The sequence below is a fragment of the Amblyraja radiata genome, chromosome 4 (genome assembly GCF_010909765.2).
Source record: "Amblyraja radiata isolate CabotCenter1 chromosome 4, sAmbRad1.1.pri, whole genome shotgun sequence".
Lineage (NCBI taxonomy): Eukaryota > Metazoa > Chordata > Chondrichthyes > Rajiformes > Rajidae > Amblyraja > Amblyraja radiata.
This window is the reverse complement of record NC_045959.1, coordinates 98,098,828-98,122,096: the sequence shown is the minus strand read 5'-3', so window position 1 is coordinate 98,122,096 and position 23,269 is coordinate 98,098,828. Positions and strand designations below refer to the sequence as shown.

The window sequence follows — 23,269 nt, the reverse complement described above, 5'->3', positions numbered from 1 at the left end:
TATAACTCTATGACATTTTGTGTTGGAACGCTTCTTTAGACTGATTGTGGTTGGGGAGGGGGAGGGAGAAAGCTGGGATGGGCAGGACAAGGCTTGGCGAGTGATAGGTACAGGTGAGGGGGGGGGGGTTTGTAGGCAGATGGTTGGACAAAGGCCAGAGATGAAAGGACAATAGCTATAAGGATAGAAGAGGTGCGAACTGTGAAGCCAGAGGAAGGAATATAAGTGGAAGGGGAGGAGGGACAGGGAAATGGGTGAGAGTCCAGGTGGGGCAATGGGAAAAGGAGATTAAAAAAAGATGCGTTTTGCCGGTAGTAACTTACAATTGGAGAATTTAATGTTCGATACCTAAAATTGGAGAATTCTGCTGGATTCAGATTCAGATTCAAATTTATTGTCATTGTGCAGTGTACAGTATAGAGACAACGAAATGCAGTTAGCATCTCACCCAGAAGTGCAAACACAGAATAGTGGAACAGTAAAATATATATATGTATATACAGTAACAGTAGTGCAATTTTCAGGGGGGGGGGGGGGGAGATCAGTCACTGGGGTGGGGGGGGTGACTGGCAATCACCAAGGTGCAGAGTTAAGTAGGGTAACAGCAGCAGGGAAGAAGCTGTTCCTGAACTGCTGGTCCGGCAACATAGAAACATAGAAAATAGGTGCAGGAGTAGGCCATTCAACAACTCAGTATCCTGTACCTGCCTTCTCTCCATACCCCCTGATACCTTTAGCCACAAGGGCCACATCTAACTCCCTCTTAAATATAGCCAATGAGCTGGCCTCAACTATCTTCTGTGGCAGAGAATGCATTTGTAATGATATACCAAACTGGTTATGTATTATACAGCATTCAAAATTGCCACTGTTAAACTTTCAAAAAGGTTCAATGTACAATGTAAATGAGAAAATATAGTTTCCATGCTTTATTCATACAAGTAGAGAACATTCCAAAAGTTATCTTGAAATGATCTTTGAAATAAATGTTAGTCTTATACATAGTCAAACAGGTCATTCACAAAATCCAAGCATAAAAACTATGTTTCTGCTGGTACAACTTAAAAAATAAATAGTCTAGGCATGTCATATGAACAGGATTCTTCTTTGGTATCCTTACAGGAAAAATATTGTAACAGCAAAACATCGACGATTTTACAATTCACAGTGAAATGATTTGTTAACAATTCTAGAAATTTGATTATCAGATTAAAATAACATGCAAAAAAAAGACACAAACTGCTGGAGTAACTCAGGAGGTCAGGCAGCATCCCTGGAGATCTGGTTGGGACCCTTCTTCAGACTGATTGTCGGGCAGGGAAGGAAGCTGGGAGAGAGGAGAAGCAGGACAAGGTCTGGCAGGTGGTAGGTGCAATAACATTCACATAGGGTGGGTCAGCAATCTGAATCGTGTGTGATCCCTGCAGCAATTGAACTTTCACCAGCAGCCCTATCCCCATACTATGTTTGGCTTTCTGTTTTCTATAGACTTGTGAATCCAAATAAAGTTAGTTTAGTTTAGTTTAGAGATACAGCGCGGAAACAGGCCCTTCTGCACACCGAGTCCGCGCCGACCAGCGATTCCCGCACATTAACGCTCTCCTACACACTAAGGACAATTTACATTTATACCAAGCCAATTAACCTACAAACCTGTACATCTTCAGTTTTGGGAGGAAACTGAAGATCTCAGAGAAAACCCACGCAGGTCATGGCGAGAACATTCAAACTCCGTACAGACAAGAACCCATAGTCAGGATCGAACCCGGGTCGCTGGTGCTGTTTACAGCAACTCCACCTCTGCGCCACCATGCCGCCCACATGTTACAAATAAAGCAGATCCGCAAATCTGCAGTTAGTTTCAAAAGTGGCAATAGACAGCGCCCTGAAATCATATTACAAAATGGCTGAAGCAGCAGTGGTTATTTCAATTGTGCAGATTCATGCTGGACCCACTGCTGCCCAGATTCATGTCTTCATCGGACTTTCTTGAGATACACTTGGCCAAACAAGCTGACCCCCAATTCTTCTCTCCGTGCCCCAGAGGGCCCTCGCAAAGTCAACCCACCTCCTCTCTGTCAAAGGGTCACAAATAGCTTTTAAATGTCTCTGATAGACGTATAAAAGTAACACAAAAATGTAAACACAATTACAACAACTTGATTCTTTAAAATAAAATTAATATTTAATTCAAAGCTTTCAATTAAAAACTCATGTAAAAATAAAAATGTAAATTGAATTCAAAATATCTTTAAAAGCAAATGAATAATGATAAATATGAACATAGCATAAAAGAGCATAAGACTATTCCTCTGAAACTTTACTGGAAGTGCTGCACACAGTACCTGTACTTTAAAAGAGCAGCACACCGTTCAAATGTGGTCGCACCAACGACTTGTACAGCTGCATCCCAACTTCAGCCCAACCTGTCCGTGCAAACTAAGTTGCCTCATTTACACAAGTCCCACCTGCCTGCATTTGGCTCATAGCCCTCTTAACCTCTCCTATCCATGTACCTGTCTAAATGTCTTTGAAATGTTGTTATAGTACCTGTGACAACTGCCTTCTCTTGCAGTTTGTTCCATATACCCACCACCCTCTGTGAGAAAAGGTTGCCCCTCAGGTTCTTATTAAAGCTTTCCCCTCTCACCTTAAACCTATGTCCTCTGCTTCTTGATTCCCCTACTCTGGGTAATGGGTCCCTATGCATTTACCCTATCCAGTCCCCTCATGATCTTATACACCTCTATATGGTCATCCCTCATCCTCCTGCACTCCAAGGAATAGAGTCCTAGCCTGCTCAATCTCTTCCTATAGCTCAGGCCCTCAAGTCCTGGCAATATCTTCGTAAATCTTCTCTGCACCCTTTCCAGCTTAACAACCTGTTTCCTATAACAGGGTGACCAAAACTGAACACAATACTCCAAATGTGGCCTCATCAATGACTTGTACAACTGTAGCATTACATCTCAACTTCTATAATCAATGCCATGACATGAAGGACAATGTACCGAAAGTGTTCTTCACCACATTATCTACCTGTGACATCATTTTCTAGAAACTACGTATCTGCAATCCTAGATTCCTCTGTTCTACAACACTCCCCCGAGCCATGCCATTCACTGAGAAGCTCCTGCCCTGTGTGCCCTTCCAAAATGCAACACCTCGCACTTATCAATATTAAACTCCATGAACCATTCCTCAGCCCACCTGCCCAACTGTTCAAGATCCTGTTGCAATTTTTGATAACCATCTTTCCACTCAAAAGAATGGCTTGTGAAAGGAATATAATAATTTTACCAATGACTGTCGTGGCTCCAAAATAGTTTGCAAACAATAATTTTGGTCTTAAAGGGACAAAAAGCTTCCGAACCGCTCTAGACTGTATTTTGAAAAACAAAAATCATGGAAAAGGCAGATATTGACGTTTGCTTAGCTTTAAAACTCTAGCCTGGCATATTCCAATTACAGATGACAGTTTTTATTAATCAGAGCACAGCTTCTTAGTTCCTAGTTGTGCAGTGGGGAAGTGGAAAGAATTCTTGTTTTCTTATTAATAACACCTAATATCAGAGGCAAAAAAAGCAACAATTTCTTCTCAAATTGAATTGATGCAGGACTGCTTATTAAATTCAAATGAACTGTGAGGCTCAAAACTATACATCATATTCAAACTTAGTTGTGTCATTTGGACTTGGTGGACTTTGGAAGGAGTAGGATGGGGACCCACAGTCCCGTGGTTGAAAGGGTCAAGAGCTTCCAATTCCTGGGCGTGCACATCTCTGAAGATCTTTCCTGGTCGAGAACACTGATGCAATTATTAAGAAAGCACATCAGCGCCTCTACTTCCTGAGAAGATTACGGAGAGTCAGTTTGTCAAGGAGGACTCTCTCTAACTTCTACAGGTGCACAGTAGAGAGCATGCTGACCGGTTGCATCGTGGCTTGGTTCGGGAACTTGAGCGCCCTGGAGAGGAAAAGGCTACAAAAAGTAGTAAACACTGCCCAATCCATCATCGGCTCTGACCTCCCTTCCATCGAGGCGATCTATCGCAGTCGCTGCCTCAAGGCTGGCAGCGTCATCAAGGACCCACACCATCATGGCCACACACTCATCTCCCCGCTACCTTCAGGTTGAAGGTACAGGAGCCTGAAGACTGCAACGACCAGGTTCAGGAATAGCTACTTCCCCACAGCCATCAGGCTATTAAATTTGGCTCGGACAAAACTCTGAACATTAATAACCAATTATCTGTTATTTGCACTTCATCCGTTTATTTATTCATGCGTGTATATATTTATATAATGGTATATGGACACACTAATCTGTTCTGTAGTCATGCCTACTATGTTCTGTTGTGCTGAAGCAAAGCAAGAATTTCATTGTCCTATCAGGGACACATGGCAATAGCCTCTCTTGAATCATTTAGTCAGTCAGTCAGTCTGTCTGTCTGTCTGTCTGTCTGTCTGTCTGTCTGTCTGTCTGTCTGTCTGTCTGTCTGTCTGTCTGTCTGTCTGTCTGTCTGTCTATCTATCTATCTATCTATCTATCTATCTATCTATCTATCTATCTATCTATCTATCTATCTATCTATCTATCTATCTATCTATCTATCTATCTATCTATCTATCTCTAAAACTCTGATCTTGTTATCTTCCAGTTTTTCTATTTGTGCAAATACGGTACTTGATAGTGCTACGATTTTTCGCCAGCTCACTCACCTTTCTCCTGTGCTACGATTGCACAAGGTTCACTCCGATCGGTGGTTTACTGTAAGAGCTCTGTATGGCCGGCGGAGATCTCAAAGGGACCGGAAGCGGAAGGGACCTCCCCCTCACAACAAACCCCCCCCCCCCCCGCCCACACACCCACTCCCCCCCCCACAACTTCCCCACAACTCACCCCACACAACCATCTCCCCCAAACCCCCCCCCACACCCGTCCCCCCAAACCTCACCCCCCCACAACCCCCCTGCCCACACATCCCAACCCCCCACAAGCCCCCCCACCCACACACCACCCCCTGCCTACACACACCCCTCCCGCATCCCCCCTCCCACCCTTCCACATCCCCCCTTCCATACCCCCTCCGTCACCCCCCCCACCCACACCCCCCCACACCCCTCCACCCACAACCACCCCGCCCACACATCCCCCCCACACACCCCTCTCCGCCGACACACACCCGCACAACCCCTCCCCCCACACCTCCTTCCCTCCACAACCCCCCACATCCCCTCCCGACCACATACACCCCTCCCCCCACAAACCCACCCGCCCCCACACCCCTCACCCCCACAATCCCCCCCTGCCCCCACACACCCCCGCCAACACACCCATCCCCCCGTCCACACACCCCTCCCCAGGCCACACACCCCTCCCCTTTCATCCCCTCCGCCCACACACCCCTCCCCCCACAACCTCCCACCCACACACACCCCCCTCCCACAGACACACCCTCCCTACATACCCCCCCTCTCCCCTCCCACATCCCTACCCCGCTCCCCTCACACCCCTCCCGCCCACATACACACCTCTCATCCTACCCCACCCCTCCCACTACACACACCCCTCCCCCACATCCCCCTCCCCCACACCCCCCACCCCCACCACCCTCTCCCCCCTCCTACACCTCCCCGCCCACAAACACCCCGCTCCTCCTCCCTTCACACCCCACACCCCCCACCCCCCCGCCACACACACCATTTCCCTCCCCCCTCCCACACATGAAGAGGAGGGGGAGAGAGTGCTCGGGGATGAGGGGAAATGAGCCGCGCCTGCGCAGTTAGGGGCTATGGGTGAGTGGTGGAATATTGCGTTGGGGGAACGGGTTGCGTTGGGGGAACGGGTGAGTGGTGGAATATTGCGTTGGGGAATGGGTTGCGTTGGGGGACCTTGCCTCCCATGTGACTGGGACCCAACGGGTCCCACTTAGTCTAGTGGTATGTATTACTATGATCACAGACCGAAACTTATTAGAATAAAGTTACTAAAAACATTCTGGTAAGGAGAGACAAATTACAAAAATAAATACACAAAATTCAAATGCATGCCTAGATTTAGAATAAACATTTAACAATTGAACTGAGGAAGGGTAGAATAGCATGCTCTTAACCCATCCAACAATTTTTATCCCAAAATATTAACATAGTACACAAACCAATTCAGAGCCAAGAGAAATCTAAATCAAAGTAACCTATGAGGCCATGCTGTGGAATTCAGAGAATTGTATGCAGCATAGGAATGTATTGAATGCTAACATGCGATGTGATTTAATTTATATAACAAGGTCAAAGCTTCCATGTTGCTATTCTAAACAAAATCCAATAAATACTTTGCTACTGATATGAACATTTCTGAAGAACCAGCAACAGAGCTTACAAGCAAAAACTACACAGTTAGAGCAGGCCGAGACCTTGTCTCTAGACTATTTCTCGAGGCTCCAATTTTACAAAAGCACACGCACCAACAAGATCAGAGCTATTTAGCTGCATCATCAAGTTCAAACGACACAATGGAATTCAGATTTATTAATTTAGATTTATTTGTTTCATTTTTGGAATCTGTTCGCCATGAAATCGTACAAATCAGTTGCAGCTGACACACATGGAACTGTCTGCAGACTACTGGCAGTGATATTACTGCTAGCACACATCCCACACTTGTTTGCTTTCTTAACTACTGGTCTTGGAATAACATTCCTGAACAGTTTCCAGAGATCAAACTTCGTACTCTCTTCAAACTTCATGAAAAGATTCATAAATGTTTTAAAACATTACTCACCTCTCGGACAAAGAACTTATGTCGTTCTGTAATTCACAAAAATACCATTCCTTCCTGGTTTAATAGTGTGGACTATGCCAAGCTAGTGACGCGAGGATATTCTAGATAGCAAATGCAATGCCGAGCCGGCACCTGTTCTGAGACATACACAGACATTCAACCATTTGACCACAGTTACCCAATCACATTGAAGTCTTGAAATGGAATGGTTTTGGCTTTCGTTTGACTTTCCGGTTGTGTTTAATGAAGATTTTAACATGTTTGTGTGGGAAGGAACTGCAGATGCTGGTTTAAACCGAAGATAGACACAAAATGCTGGAGTAACTCAGCGGGTCAGGCAGCGTCTCTGGAAAAAAGGAACGGGTGATGTTTCGGGTTGAGACCCTTCTTCAAACTGAGATCAGGGGAAAGGGAAACGGGAGATATAGACGGTGATGTCGAGAGATATAGAACAAATAAATGTACTTTTTAGTATATCTTTCATTCATTTGTTCCATATCTCTCTATAACACTGTCTATATCTCTTGTTTTTATTTCCCCTGACTCTCAGTCTGAAGAAGGGTCTCGACCTGAAACGTCACCCATTCCTTTTAATGTGTTTTCTTTGTTTTCCTCAAAATCAGACATATTACAGCTGTTACATACAGTAATATGTAACAAAAACTATTGTAACTATCATATTCATATAATACACAATGGAAACGGTTGTAAAATTAAATTTCCATCATAACTCAGCAAATTGTCACAGTGATTTACTGTTTAATACTAGGAAGCTCACAATTAAACTACATTTGCAAAACCCAATAATGTATAAATTTAATGCTCTCAGGAAATTGGGAAGGGCAAGTGACTGAAGCATCGGTGGGTGAGCCTTTCTGGGCCAAGCGATCACTGTTCTATTAGCTTTAAAATGGTTATGGATAAAGGAAGGGTGGGCACACAAATTAAAATTCTAATTGGGACAAGGTCAACTTGGATAGTATTAACCAGAAACTTGCTCAAATAGCCTGGAGTAAGCAGGTAAAGGAAAGTCAGGAAAGTGAGATCCTTTTAAAAGTGTGATTAGTTTCATTTAGTTATGAGATACAGCGCGGAAACAGGCCTTTTGACCCACCGAGTCCACTATGACCAGTGATCTCCATACACTAGCACTATCCTACACACTTGGGACAATTTACAAATTTTATCGAAGGCAATTAACCTACAAAAACCTGTACGTCTTTGGAGTGTGGGAGGAAACCAGAGCACAGGGAGAGAACCCACACGGTCGGGGGGAGAACGTACAAACTCCGTACAGACATCACCTGTAGTCAGGATCGAATCCGGGTCTCTGGAGCCATAAGGTAGCAACTCCACCGACAAGGGTTTAGGACATGCATGTTCCTGTTAGAGTGAAGGGCAAGGCAGGTGGATTTACGAAGCTTGGACGACAAGAGTGATTGAGGCTCAGGTCGGGAAAAAGCAGGAGGCAAGGAGCAGGTATGGGCAGCTGTGATCATGTGTATCCATGGACCAGTTTCAGGAACTGAGGAGCATAGTTATGAAGGCAAAAAGTGGTCATGATATGGCTCTGGTAGATGATATTAAGGAAAATCCAAAGAGATTGTATGTACATTTAACTGGAGAGAATAGGGCCCCTCAGAAACCAAAGCGGTCACCTGTGTGTGGAGCCGCAGGAGATGGACAAAATCTTCAATGAGTACTTCTAATCTGTTTTTACTGTAGAGAAAGACGTGAAGATTGGGGAACTTGGGACAGCAGTTTGGGGAATTGGAGTCAGGGGGAAGTCCAGAATCAGGGACACAGTTTAAGAATAAGGGGTAGGCCATTTAGGACTGAGATGAGGAAAAACTTTTTCACCCAGAGAGTTGTGAATCTGTGGAATTCTCTGCCCCAGAAGGCAGTGGAGCCCAATTCACTGGATGTATTCAAGAGAGAATTGGATATAGCTTTTAGGGCTAACGGAATCAAGGGATTTCTTTCTGCTTTCCGCAAAGTGCTGCCTCTTTGGTTCACTCATCCCTTCCCTCACCCCAGGTCCTCTCCCCTACACTCTGTCGATGGAGATATAACCTGTCCACCCACACCTCCTTCCAGGGCTCACTGCCGTCTTTCCAGATGAGGCAGAGGTTCACGCGCACATCCTCTAACCTTATCTATGGCATCCGTTGTGGCCTCCGGTACATTGGTGAGACCAAGCATTGACTCGGCGACCGTTTGCCGAACACAAACACTCACTCCACCAAGGCTTATTGAATCTTCTCTTCCCATGAAGGCAATACGCAAGCGGGAGGAACCTCATATTATGCTTGAGTAGCTTACAACCCAACCATGTTGAATTCTTCAATTTTAGTCAACTACATAACCCTCCCCCTTTCCCTTCTACCCCCCATATAACCTGACTGTGTCCCACCTGGACACTTGTTGCTCCCCACCCCCTCCCCTTCCACTTACATTCCTTTCTCAACTGCAACTCTTTTTAACTTTGTCACACAACTTTGATCTTTTCATCTCTGGCCTTTGTCCTACCTCTACCTATCAAAAAACCCTCCTTAGGTGTATCAACCATTTTCTCCAGAGATGCTGCCTGGCAGGTTGAGTTATTCCAGCACCGTGTGCTTTCTTCTGGGATTAGGTAGCAGAGTCAAGTTGGGCCACGGGGCCTGATTCTGTGCAATATGGTATGACTCTGTGACGCGTACTTCCCCTGGATTCTACCACTCATCTCCACACTGGGGCAATTTTATAATGGTCAATTAACCGACCAGCCTGCATATCTTTGGAATTTGAAATGATAGAAACATAGAAAATAGGTGCAGGAGGAGGCCATTCGGCCCTTTGAGCCAGCACCGCCATTCATTGTGATCATGGCTGACCGTCCCGTATCAATAACCCATGCCTGCCTTCTCCCCATATCCCTTGACTCCACTAGCCCCTAGATCTGATTAAAAAGCCATGTGATCACAGAGAAAACATGCAAGCTTTTCACAGACAACACGGGAGGTCAGAACTGAACCCAGGTTTGTAAAGTTTGGAGGTAGCAGCCACTGTGCCATCCTTGTGAGACCACATTTCCCTTGCATAAAACCATGCTGACTTCTCCTGAAGAAGGGTCTCGGCCCGAAACATCACGCATTCTTTCTCTCCAGAGATATTGCCTGTCCTCCAGCATTTTGTGTCTATCTATAGCAAAGAAACAGGGCCTGCAGCCCACAATGTCCATGCCTAACATGATGTCAAATTAAACTAATCTCCTCTGCCTGCATATGATCCATATCCCGACATTCCTTGCAATTCGTTGTGCCCATCTGGAGGTCAGTGACCTGTGGAGTTCAGCAGGGATCTGTGCTGGGACCTCTACTGTTTGTGATAGATGACTCGGATGTAAACGTAGATGGGTTGTTTCGTAAGTTTGTAGACAACACCTATACTCACTCTCTACTCATGACTGCGTAGCCAGTCATAGTGGAACCCCATCATCAAGTTCGCTGACGACACCACTGTTGTGGGACGTATCACTGATGGGGATGAGTCAGAGTATAGAAGAGAGATCGAGTGACTGTCCATATGGTGTCAGCACAATAACCTGGCCCTCAACACCAGCAAAACCAAGGAACTGATTGTGGACTTTGGAAGGAGTAGGATGGGGACCCACAGTCCCGTTTATATCAGCGGGTCGATGGTTGAAAGGTTCAAGAGCTTCAAATTCCTGGGAGTGCACATCTCTGAAGATCTTTCCTGGTCCAAGAACACTGATGCAATTATTAAGAAAGCACATCAGCGCCTCTACTTCCTGAGAAGATTACGGAGAGTTGGTCTGTCAAGGAGGACTCTCTCTAACTTCTACAGGTGCACAGTAGAGATTTGTAGAGATCGTGGCTTGGTTCGGCAACTTGAGCGCCCTGGAGAGGAAAAGACTACAAAAAGTAGTAAACAGTGCCCAGTCCATCATCGGCTCTGACCTCCCTTCCATCGAGGGGATCTATCACAGTCGCTGCCTCAAAAAGGCTGGCAGTATCATCAAGGACCCACACCATCCTGGCCACACACTCATCTCCCCGCTACCTTCAGATAAACGGTACAGGAGCCTGAAGACTGCAACGACCAGGTTCAGGAATAGCTACTTCCCCACAGCCATCAGGCTATAAAACGTGGCTCGGACAAAACTCTGAACATTAATAGCCCTTTATCTGTTATTTGCACTTTATCAGTTTATTTATTCATGTGTGTATATATATTATATAATGGTATATGGACACACTGATCTGTTCTGTATTCATGCCTACTATGTTCTGTTGTGCAAAGCAAGAATTTCATTGGCCTATCAGGGACACATGACAATAAACTCTCTTGAATCTTGAACACCATGTCTGTTGTGGTTGTGGGCCATGAGGAAGGCTGTCAAAGTATTCAGCAGGATATAGATCAGCTACAGAAATGTGTGGAACAATGGCAGATTGAGATCAATCCAAGCAAGTGTAAGGTGTTGCACATTAGGAGGTTGAATGTAAGGAGAAACTGTACAATTCTCTTGCAAGTCCCTTAACCGCATAGATGTATAGAGGCATCCAAGGTCATAACTCCCTGAAGTGAAACTCAAGTAGATAAAGTGGTAAAGGCAGCACATGATATGCTTACCTTCCTTGGTCAGGGTCTTGAATATAAGAGTCAGGAAGTCATGTACAACTTTAATAAGGCCGCATCTAGAGTATTACATTGCTGCACCATTACAGGAAGGATGTGGGGCAGAGGAGGCTTACCAGAACGATGCCAGGATTATTGGATATTAACTACAGGGAGTGGTTGGACAGACTTGGATTGGTTACTCTGGAATGACAGAGTTTGATGGGAGACCCAATAGAATTATATAAAATTATGAGAAGCATAGATAAGGTAGACAGTCAGAACCTTTGTCCCAGGATGGAAAGATCAAATACTGGAGGGCATGGCTTTAAGGCCACTTATCTGCTTCTACCACTACCCCTGGCACAGCATTCCAGGCACCAATGTGAAGGATGTGCTGGCTCTGGAGAGGGTCCAGATGAGGTTTACAAGAATGTTCCCAGGGATGAGTGGGTTAACATATGATGAGCGTTTGACGGCACTGGGCCTGTACTCGCTGGAGTTTAGAAGAATGAGGGGGGGACCTCATTGAAACATACCAAATAGTAGGTTTGGATAGAGTGGATGTGGAGAGGATGTTTCCACTAGTGGGAAAGTACAGGACCAGAGGTCTGAGCCTCAGAATTAAAAGACATTCCATTAGGAAGGAGATGAGGAGGAATTTCTTTAGTCAGAGGGCGGTGAATCTGTGGAATTCTTTGCCACAGAAGGCTGTGGAGGCCGAGTCAATGGATATTTTTTTACGGCAGAGATTGATAGATTCTTGATTAGTACGGGTGTCAGGAAATATGGGGAGAAGGCAGGAGAAAGAGGTTAGTAGGGAGAGATAGATCAGCCCTGATTGAATGACGGAGTAGACTTGATGGGCTGAATGGCCTAATGCTGCCCCTATCACATGACCTTATGACCCTCTGTGTAAAAAATGTGTCCCGAATGTCTCCTGTAAACTTTCTCCCTTTGACCTATAAACTATGCCCTCTTGTCTATGACATTTCCACAAGCGTTGTGCTTCTCACATTCAAGCTATGCCCTCTAGTAATGTATACTTGTACTATGGGAAAAAGTTTTTGACAGTCTATTTGTGCCTCTCATAACTTTAAGTATTTCTAATAGGTCCAACGCTCCAATAATGAATCTAAATTTATTCAATCTCCTCTAGCAGCTAATTTCCTATAATCCAGGCAGCATTTTTGGTAAACTTCCATGATCTTCCTGTGATCGAATGATCAGAATTACACACAATGTGGCCGAACCAAAGTCCTATAAAGGTGCCTGAACCAATGAAGGCATGCATACCATTTACCACTCTATTAACGTGTCACCAGTTTAAGGAGTTATGCATTTGTACCCCCTAGATCCCTCTGTCCATCAATGCTAGTAAGAGTCTTGCCATTAATTGTATCGTCTCTCCTTACATTCAACATCCCAAAGTGCAATACCTCACACTTGCTCCCAATTAAGCTCCATCTGCCATTTCTCCACCCATTTCCGTAGCAGATCTATATTCTCCTGTATATACCTTGTGATGTCGGGGATGACGCCGGCTTCAGTAGTGACCACAGCAACATTCGTAGTGTGGTGAATGCCCTTGGTATGTCTTATTTACAGTTATAAGAACGTCCAGGGCCACATGGGAGCCCTGTCCCTCCCCATCAGGGTACATGTGTGTTGGAGCTGGTGATCTGGGGCTTGTCTCGGCAGCTCAGTCCTGGCGTTGGAGGAGACACGCTGCAGTTTACTCTTGCCTTGAGAGGGGGCGATGGCGGTATCAGGTTTATCCTCGTGGCTCAGCTTTTGGCATGAAAAGTCATCACTGGTGGTTTCTGGGTTATTCTAGCAGCTCAATCTTTGCCTCTGTGTGTGAACGCAATCCCTCATTGTCCTTAGGTGCAATGGCAATTTAGGCTTGCCCCTGCCATTTGTCTTAGCCTCGGTAGAGGCACTGGCTGTCTAGGGCTTCTTCCTGGCAGCCCCGTCTTGACCACATGGTGGTGCTTGTGGTCTCCGGTTTGGCTCAGTGGCTCAGTCTTCCTTAAACCTACAGGTGGCGCAGCTGTAGATTTGCTGCCTTACTGTGATAGAGACCCAGGTTCAGTCTTGACATCAGTTGCTGTCTGTATGGAGTTTGTATGTTTCTCCATGACCTGCATGGGTTTTCTCTGGGTGCTCTGGTTTCCTCCCTCACTCCAAAGGCGTTTAGGTTTGTAGGTTAATTGGCTTCAGTAAAATTGTAAAATTGTCCCTAGTATGTGTAGGATAGCGTTAGTCATAGTCATACAATCATACAACATGGAAACAGGCCCTTCTCCCCAATTTGCCCACACCGGCCAAAATGTCCCAGCTGCACTAGTCCCACCTGCCTGCGTTTGGCCCATATCCCTCCAAACTGGTCCTATCCATGTAGATATCTTACTGTTCCTTAAATGTTGCGTTAGTCCCTGCCTCACCTACCTCCTCTGGCAGCTTGTTCCATACACTCACCGCCCTTTGTGTGAAAAAGATTCCCATTAAATCTTTTACCCTTCACCGTAAACCTATGACCTCTGGTCCACAATTCCCCAACTCAGGGCAAGATTCTCTGTGCATCTACCCAATCTATTCCTCTCATGATTTTATACACCCCTCATTTTACCCTTCATAACCCCTCATCCTCCGGCGCCCCCAGGGATAGAGTCCAAGCCTACTCAACCGCTCCCTATAGATCAGACCCTCGAGAAGGGGAGAAGGCAGGAGAACGGGGTTAGGAAGGAGAGATAGATCTGCCATGATTGAATGGCGGAGTCGACTTGAAAAGCTCCTATCATTACCTTATGACCACTTATGGATCAGCCTACCATAAGGGACCTTGTCAAATTCCTTACTGAAGTCCATGTAGACAACATCCAGTGCCCTACTCTCATAACTCAAACCCTCCAGTCCTGGTGGAGTGGGGTTTCGTCCTGGGGTGAGGTGTGGTCCTGGGGTGGGGTGTGGTCCTGGGGTGGGGTCCTGGGGTGGGGTGGGGCTGGGGTGGGGTGGGGTATGGGCCTGGGGTGCAGTACTCATCTCCGAACCTACCTCACTGCTGACTTTGCACTTTATGAAAAAATTGCACTCTCTGTTATGGACTTGTCCCACTCAGGCGAATTTTTGGACGACTACAGGCGACTGCCGCAAAATTTTCAACATGTTGAAAAATTTTCAGCGACAGTGGCGACAATTTTTGCTGTCGAAGGTTGTCGTAGGCGTTGCCATTGGTTGTCGTAGTTGCTGTCGTAGGTTGTCGCCAGGTGTCGTAGGTGAATTCCATTAAAATTAGTCCCTGGCAGTCACCTAAAGAGTTGCCTAAGTGGGACAGACCCATAATTCTCAATATTATTACACTGTAAAGTTGTATTCAGCATTTGGCTATTTTTCTCTTTGCACTATCTATTGTATTTGTGTATGGCTTAATTGGAGCAGGTTGGTTGCAGGCAAAGGAACGTCTGGAAAGTGGGAGGTACACCAAAAAAGCTGGAGAAACTCCGCGGGTGCAGCAGCATCTATGGAGAGAAGGAAAAAGGCAACGTTTCGGGCCGAAACCCTTCTTCAGACTGGAAAGTGGGATTCATTTTAAGCTCAACTATGATGACAAGATTACAGGGCATGTGTGTTCTTGTTAGAGTGAAGGACAAGGCAGGTGAGAGTAAAGAGACAGAGTAGTCTGCGGGTCAGGCAGCAGCTCTGGGGAACATGGATCGGCGACGTTTTGGGTCAGCACCCTTCTTTAGACTGATTATGGGGGGAGAAAGAAAGATGGAAGAGTGGAGGGGCAGGAGAAAGCCTGACAGGTAATAGGCTGTAATGTAAGGGTGAATCAGACTGTGAGCTGAAATGGAGTTGTCAGCTAAATTAGCACCACCACATTTCAAACCCTGCTTCAAACAAGTAGATGTTTTCAAAGAATGCTGAGGCTAATTCAAAGAGACCAGTAGATCATGAAGACACCTGCGAGGTCACCGAGATAAGCTTTGCTTTCACAGAGACATCAGAGACCAGCTCATTGTCAGATAGGACACATAACACACACCATTATGGTACCAAGAAGGATAGCTAGCTTGAAAGCCCCGTCCCACTGTACGAGTTCATTCAAGAGTTCGCCCGAGTTTGCCCTGATTCAAACTCGGAGATTTACGGTAATGGCCGCTCGTAGGTACTCGGGACTCTCGTGGACGTTTTTCAAGATGTTGAAAAATCTTCGAGTCTTCCCAAGCTTACCACATTTCCCGAGTACCTGCCGTTAGCGTTACGAGCTGCTAAGAGACGTCCCCGAGCTCCGACGTACCCGCTACGTTCATTCTACGTGCTTACCACGAGTTTGATTTTTTATAAACACGGGAGAGCACTTGAATGAACTCGTACAGTGGGACAAGACTTTCACACATAATCATAGGAGGTGGAAGATTGCAACCTTCACGTGGCCTACCCAGTTTCGACTAATGCAATCAACCCGACGTGCACAAACAAGATCAAATAGAACAAGTTAACCTACAACTTTAGGCTGCGCACGCCAGACGCAAGAAGAAGAAATAATCACAGGGAAGGATGATTATTTGATAGTCAGATGGTCAGAAATGGCCAGCAATAAAGAGACAGGTGTGAGTCAAAAAGATTGAAGAATTGCGAATTGTGAAGCTAGAGGAAGAAATGTAGGTGGACGGGGAGGGAGAGGAGAAAAAGATGTGAGCCCTGATATGGCACCGGTGAGGGGGACGGGGGGGGAGCAGAAAGGGGAGGGGGGGGGGGTATATGGGGGAAGAAGGGAGGGGCGAATGTTATGATGTTACCCAAAATTTGAGAATTCAACGCTCATACTGTTGAGTTGTACGCTATCGGAAGGGAGAGTGTACGCTGGCGTGGTTTAGCTGCCGCTGCTCTCTCTTCACATTGTGTTTTTGATTTTTTTGTCTTTAGATTGAATTCTGTCTTTAATTTGTGTATTGGTGATGTCTTTATTATTTATTTTACTCCAATTATATGTTTTTTACTCTTGGTAAATTCTGTAAGGTGTCCTTGAGACTTTTCAAAGGCGCCCACAAATAAAATTTATTATTATTATTATCCAAGCAAAATATGAGGTTTGTTCCTCCGGTTTATGTGTGGTTCACCACACTCTGACTAAAGATTCACCACACTCTGACTAAAGAAATGTTTACGTTTTAAAATGTGTTTTAAAAGTGTCTTTAACAGCAGTAAGGGCTAGATGGGATAGAGTTTGGATACTCATATTGAGGACAGAGTTGGAGTTTTGGAAGTCTACACATTTACCAAGCATACCTCTGATATTCACATCCAGATTATGAATATACACAATAGACAGGAAAGGTTCCAACACTGATCCTTTATAGACAGCTAGTCACAGGCTTCCAATAGCAAAAAAAACCCCTCAACCATCATACCAAATTCATTTCAAATTCAATTTGCCAAATTGCCTGAATCAGTGTTATGACTTTTTGGACTGGTGCATACTATTATTCATATAAATTACATCAGTCAAATTAATGTCCTCATCAAGAAAATCAATCAAATTAGTTGGATGGGATCACTTCTTAATAAAGTGATGCCAACTATCTTTGTTTAATCCCAGCTGTCATGAGTAGATTAATCCGGTCCTTCAAAATGTTTTCCAATAATTTCCCGACGACTGAGTTTAGATTCATCAACCTGACTTACCTCCGCTGCAATGTACAATGTGACCACATTTGTCATCCTCCAGTCATTTGACACATCACCTGTTACCCGAATCCCAACAAATTCCTCCATTGCCAGGGATACCGATCATCAAACACTGCAGATTTAACCACCATTAGGGGCAACACAGTGGTGCAGCGGTAGAGTTGCTTCCTAACAGCGGCAGAGACCCAGGTTCAATCCTGACTACAGGTGTTGTCTGTATCGAGTTCGTAGGTTCTCTCCCTGACCGCATGGGTTTCTCCTGCTGCTAAGGTTACCTTCCACACTCCAAAGACATAGATTTGTAGGTTAATTGGCTTTAGTATAATCGTAAATTGTCCCTAGTGTGTAGGATAGTGCTAGTGTACGGGCCAGGTGGGCTGAGGAATGGTTGATGGAATTTAATAGAGAAATGTGAACTTTGGAAAGTCTAACATGGGCAGCACCTACACGGTAACTAGCAGGGCACTGGGGAGTGTTGTAGAGCGGAGGGATCTAGGAGTGCAGATACATAGATCCTTGAAGGTGGCATCACACGTAGATATATGGTGGTCAAAAGGGCTTTTGGCACATTGGCCTCATCAGTTAAACTATTGAGTATAGCTTTGGGAGGTCATGTTGCAGATGTGTAAGACATTGGTTGAGGCCACATTTAGTGTATTGTGTTCAGTCTGGGCACCACGTTACAGGAAAGATATTCTCAAGTTGCAAAGGATTTACAAGGATGTTGCCAGTACTCGGGGGGGGGGGGGGGGGGGGTGAGCTGTAGTTAGAGGTTGAGCAGACTGGGTCTATTTCTTCATGCGCAGGAGGATGAGGGGTGATTTTATAGCGTATAAATCATGAGAGGAATAGAATGGGTAGACGCTCAGAGTCTCTTGCCCAAAGTAGGTGAATTGAGAAGCAGAGGACATAGGTTTAAGGTGAAGGGAGAAAGATTTAATAGGAATCTGAGGTATACCCTTTTCACACAAAGGGTGGTGGGTATACAGAGGCGGGTGGGACTAGTGTAGACGGGACACGTTTGGCGGTGTGGGCAAGATGGCCCAAAGAGCCTGTTGCCACGCTGTATGTCTCTGACAGATATACTTACAATTGTGACTGTTCAGTTACTAAAGTACCATTTATTTGTATCACTGCAAATACTTAACCTGGACCATGAAATGGTGATCATAACACCTAACATCCATGTTTCATCAATCAAGTCATTTAATTACATTGTATTTAAATTGTGCATTGTGGAACATAAAGGACAGCAAATGAAACCACATAAAAACAGAAATGCAACTTCATTCAGTTCTATAAAATACTGCATGTTTATTTCTTGAAATGTGCTTTTACATTGCTGAAAGGAAATTCAAATTTCCAATTGAAAATAAGATATGATGAAATAAATAGTAATTACATTAATTGAATACAATATTTCAATCACAAATTCAAGCTGCATACAATCATTGTCAAGTCTATGACATGCAGAAATTATATATATGACAATTAACAAAAAAGCATTTTAACATGCAGAACACACATTCACATATTGCATTCAATTACAAACATATCACCATAAATTTACCTGGAATTGTTTTGTTCAGTTTAGAAAACTGATGGTTTTGGATGCCCCCTGCAACATAAGACAATTTAACTTTACAATTGTAATTAGACAATAAAACTGAGGCGGCGCAGCTTATGCAGCTGACTTTATATAAAAATAACAGGACTCAGTATTCCTCATTCTGCTGTACATTAAATTGAGACATCTTACATCAACTGTAAACAGGTGATTGAGGGAGATAGATCATGTAAAAGTAGATATGTAGTTTAATTTGGCATGGTGGGCCGAAGAGCCTGTTCCTGTGCTGCATTACTCTACTTACATGGGCTTTAGCATGGGCATAGACTAGGTCCTCCTTGGTAGGCTGGTGCAGAATTTTGGAATACATGGGATCCAGGGTGAGACAGCAAATTCAATTTGGAGGCCTGCAATCAGTGGATTGACCCATCAACCTTGACTTTCAAACTTCAATACACTCACACCTAGGCTCCAACCTGTTAACCCATAGCCCTTAATCCAATAACCCAGCTCGCTACCTTGAAATCCTGATGGACCCAATGAAGGACCTGACAAAAGAAAATGATTAAGGCCCATGTAGCAATGCCTGTTGCTTTGGGCCTCCAGTGCTTCTGAACTCTTCAGCAATGAGCCACAATGAAACACAGTCTACCACATTTCTGCAAGTGCTTATGCATTTCTACATCAATTTTAATTGGAATAAATCTTAATATGTAAAAGTAAAATACAGGTATTTTGAAAACACCTTTCTTTTCAGCTACACTTGTTATGAGAAAAACTTCAGCTACAGTATTTGTGATAGTTCTAGAATGTCACAAAGGTATAAGATCCTTTCCAAAAGCAAGCCTCCAGGGACCAAGGAATTGGGGAAACCATTATTTTTACTCAAGTATTATTCACTGACATTTGACTTCTTAATAAAGGGCTTTACAATTTTGCACAATTTAGCTGCTCCCTCAATTATGTAAAACAAATAAAGCAATAATTGCACACATCCAGAACAATTTAAAGCAAAGGAATACAAAATGAAAATCATCACATTTGATAAATCATCATCACATATACACAAACATTCACTTGGAAAAATCATGCTACTTTAAATATATGTTGTAGTTGATCATAGTTCATTGCAGAGAGATGGAATTTATTTTTGGTGCATAGCAAGGAAGCCCGTGAACTCTTGAGTATCTTGTGAACAACATCTGCTCCTCCTGGTCCAAAGGACATTTCCAAAACCTGGCCAGTTGGCTCCCCAACTATATTTCTACTGTTGGGTAGCAGATGATGCAGGACTGCTCCAAATTTGCAGTTTATACTATTTCAATTACGTCACAATTTCAGCACCACTTTTGCATATAGAACCTGTCCTCTGGGGAAAAATACAAGAACATATGTTTTTAGAAAATAATTGAGCTTTAAAACAGAAAGAACGGCCATGAAACCATGCCATTCAACAGTCTCAGCATTTTCTACAACTGCCAAGGGTTCATCACTTCTGCTTTGCCCAAATTTAACTAAATAATAGTGCAGTGGTGAGGCTGCATTTGACATTACAGAAGGACACCATTATCAATGACGATTTTCTTCATTAAATGTGTCACTCCTCAGAGAAGTCAAGCTTGGAATATATGTTTTTTTGTAAATTCTGGAGCCTACAAATTAAACCAAATGTTTTCTGCTTTCTAAATTACACCAGTAGTCATCTTCAAAATGGCCATGGCATTTCATTCATGGTTCACTTAAGTGTGGATGACATTTTTCAATGTCAGTTGCTCTGGGCATGTTGTTTCCACTGTGGGGCAGAAACTGGAGCTTTCTACAATCTTTGTTGTTAACCCACAAAAATGAACAGTAGCACATGAAGCATAGTTTGGGAATGAGTGGAAATGTAAGCGCAGCAGCTTCCAGGCAAATGTCTCAATGACCAGTATTATGCTGCATCACAGGACAATACCTTCCAATTTCTAGACATGGGTGTTTCAGATTCAAATTCAGATTCAGATTCAATTTTAATTGTACAGTGTACAGTGTACAGTACAGAGACAACGAAATGCATTTAGCATCTCCCTGGAAGAGCGACATAGCAAATGATTTGAATAAATAATAATAAGTGATAATAAGTGTCCGGGGGGTGGGGGGGTGATTGGCAGTCACCGAGGTACGTTGTTGAGTAGAGTGACAGCCGCCGGGAAGAAGCTGTTCCTGGACCTGCTGGTTCGGCAACGGAGAGACCTGTAGCGCCTCCCGGATGGTAGGAGGGTAAACAGTCCATGGTTGGGGTGAGAGCAGTCCTTGGCGATGCTGAGCGCCCTCCGCAGACAACGCTTGCTTTGGACAGACTCAATGGAGGGGAGCGAGGAACCGGTGATGCGTTGGGCAATTTTCACCACCCTCTGCAATGCCTTCCGGTCGGAGACAGAGCAGTTGCCATACCATACTGTGATGCAGTTGGTAAGGATGCTCTCGATGGTGCAGCGGTAGAAGTTCACCAGGATCTGAGGAGACAGATGGACCTTCTTCAGTCTCCTCAGGAAGAAGAGACGCTGGTGAGCCTTCTTGATCAGAGTTTGAAGTGTTACTGATGAATCCTTCTATTTTTCTTCCCAATTAGAATCCATGCCTGCTTCAGAATCTATATCGCCATTGTTAGATGAATTACAGATGGTGATGAGTCAGAGTATAGAGATCGATCGATTGACCAATAGATGCCAGCACAACAACCTGGCTCTCAATGTCAGTAAGACCAATGAACTGATTGTGGACTGTGGAAGAGGAAGGATGAGGACCCACAAACCTGTCTATATCGATGGGACAATGGTGGAGAGAGTCAAAAGCTTTGAATTCCTGGGTGTGCATGTTTCTTGAATTACAAAGAAAATACAAATTCGGGGCAATTAACAGAGGCCAATTAACCTACAAATTTACACGTCTTTGGGACGTGGGAGTACGCTGGGGGAAACCCATAGGGTCACAGGGAGAACATGCAAACACTTTTGCATTCCTGTGTCTGTTCAGATCCAATCTTTACTCAAATGCTGTCTTTGCTTCTCTTAATGTGTAGGAAAGAACTGCAGATGCAGGTTTAAACTGAAGATAGACACAAAAAGATGAAACATAGAAACATAGAAAATAGGTGCAGGAGTAGGCCATTCGGCCCTTCGAGCCTGCACCGCCATTCAATATGATCATGGCTGATCATCCAACTCAGTATCCTGTACCTGCTTTCTCTCCATACCCCCTGATCCCTTTAGCCACAAGGGCCACATCTAACTCCCTCTTAAATATAGCCAATGAACTGGCCTCAACTACCTTCTGCGGCAGAGAATTCCAGAGATTCACCACTCTCTGTGTAAAAAATGTTTTTCTCATCTCGGTCCTAAAGGATTTCCCCTTTATCCTTAAACTGTGACCCCTTGTCCTGGACTTCCCCAACATCGGGAACAATCTTCCTGCATCTAGCCTGTCCAACCCCTTAAGAATTTTGTACGTTTCTATAAGATCCCCCCTCAATCTTCTAAATTCTAGCGAGTACAAGCCGAGTCTATCCAGTCTTTCTTCATATGAAAGTCCTGACATCCCAGGAATCAGTCTGGTGAACCTTCTCTGTACTCCCTCTATGGCAAGAATGTCTTTCCTCAGATTTGGAGACCAAAACTGTACGCAATACTCCAGGTGGGGTCTCACCAAGACCCTGTACAACTGTAGTAGAACCTCCTTGCTCCTATACTCAAATCCTCTTGCTATTAATGCTAACATGCCATTCACTGAAGGAACTCAGTGGGTCAGACAATATCTCTAGAGAAAAGGAATAGGTGACATTTCGGGTCGAGACTCTTCTTTAGGGTCTCAACGCGAAAGGGTCTCAACGCGAAACGTCACCTATTGCTTTTTTCCAGACATGCTTTCTGACCCTCTGAGTTGCCAGCTTTTTGTGTCCATCTTTGCTTCAAAATTTTAACTTCCTCTCTGAAAGCTTATTAACATACTAAAAAATCAAAGGTCCAGCTGTGGCTATGAGAAACAAATTATATAGAATATTGGTTAAAGAAAATGCTTTATCAAAAAAAGTAGCAAGCCCTTGGAACAGGCAAATTTTTGAATTCCACAGGACAGGCCAACAATAGGGGTAGACCGGTGACAAACATGGAGACAGATGGCAAAAGTTTCTTGAACCATGCAGAAGTAAAATAAATAAAGTTCACATAGGTCCCTTACAGATCATGAGACAGAAGAAATTATATTGAAAAATAAGGAAATACCAGAAAAATGTATTAAATATCTAACATCCACCTTCACAGAAAAACAGCACCGGAAAGCCAATAATAAGAAATGCTTGTCTAGAGAAAACAGGAAGCTGAAAAAAATAAATCAGCATTAATACAATTTTCCTGATACTACAAAGTTTCAGATATTACCCTAAGTTGTGAGGCGGGTGCAGAATCTGCATCATTTGACCTATGCCCTCTTCTCACTGCATTCATCAGACAGGAGGTACAGAATATAAAACGGGAATAAAATCATCCAGTTTGGTTGAAAAAGGTAGAAAAGTTGTAAATGCTAATGTGGTGAGAAATTAAAGTTACAATGAACCTGGGTATCTTT

General features: G+C 44.2%; 1 protein-coding gene across 1 annotated transcript in view; it reads right to left on the bottom strand.

Moving 5' to 3' along the window:
- arpp21 (cAMP regulated phosphoprotein 21) overlaps positions 1 to 23,269 on the bottom strand; it is a 281,688-nt gene that overhangs the window by 253,936 nt on the left and 4,483 nt on the right. Inside the window, 1 exon segment of the mRNA XM_033020400.1 lies at positions 18,671 to 20,036. The gene's annotated coding sequence lies outside the window, so the exon portion shown is untranslated.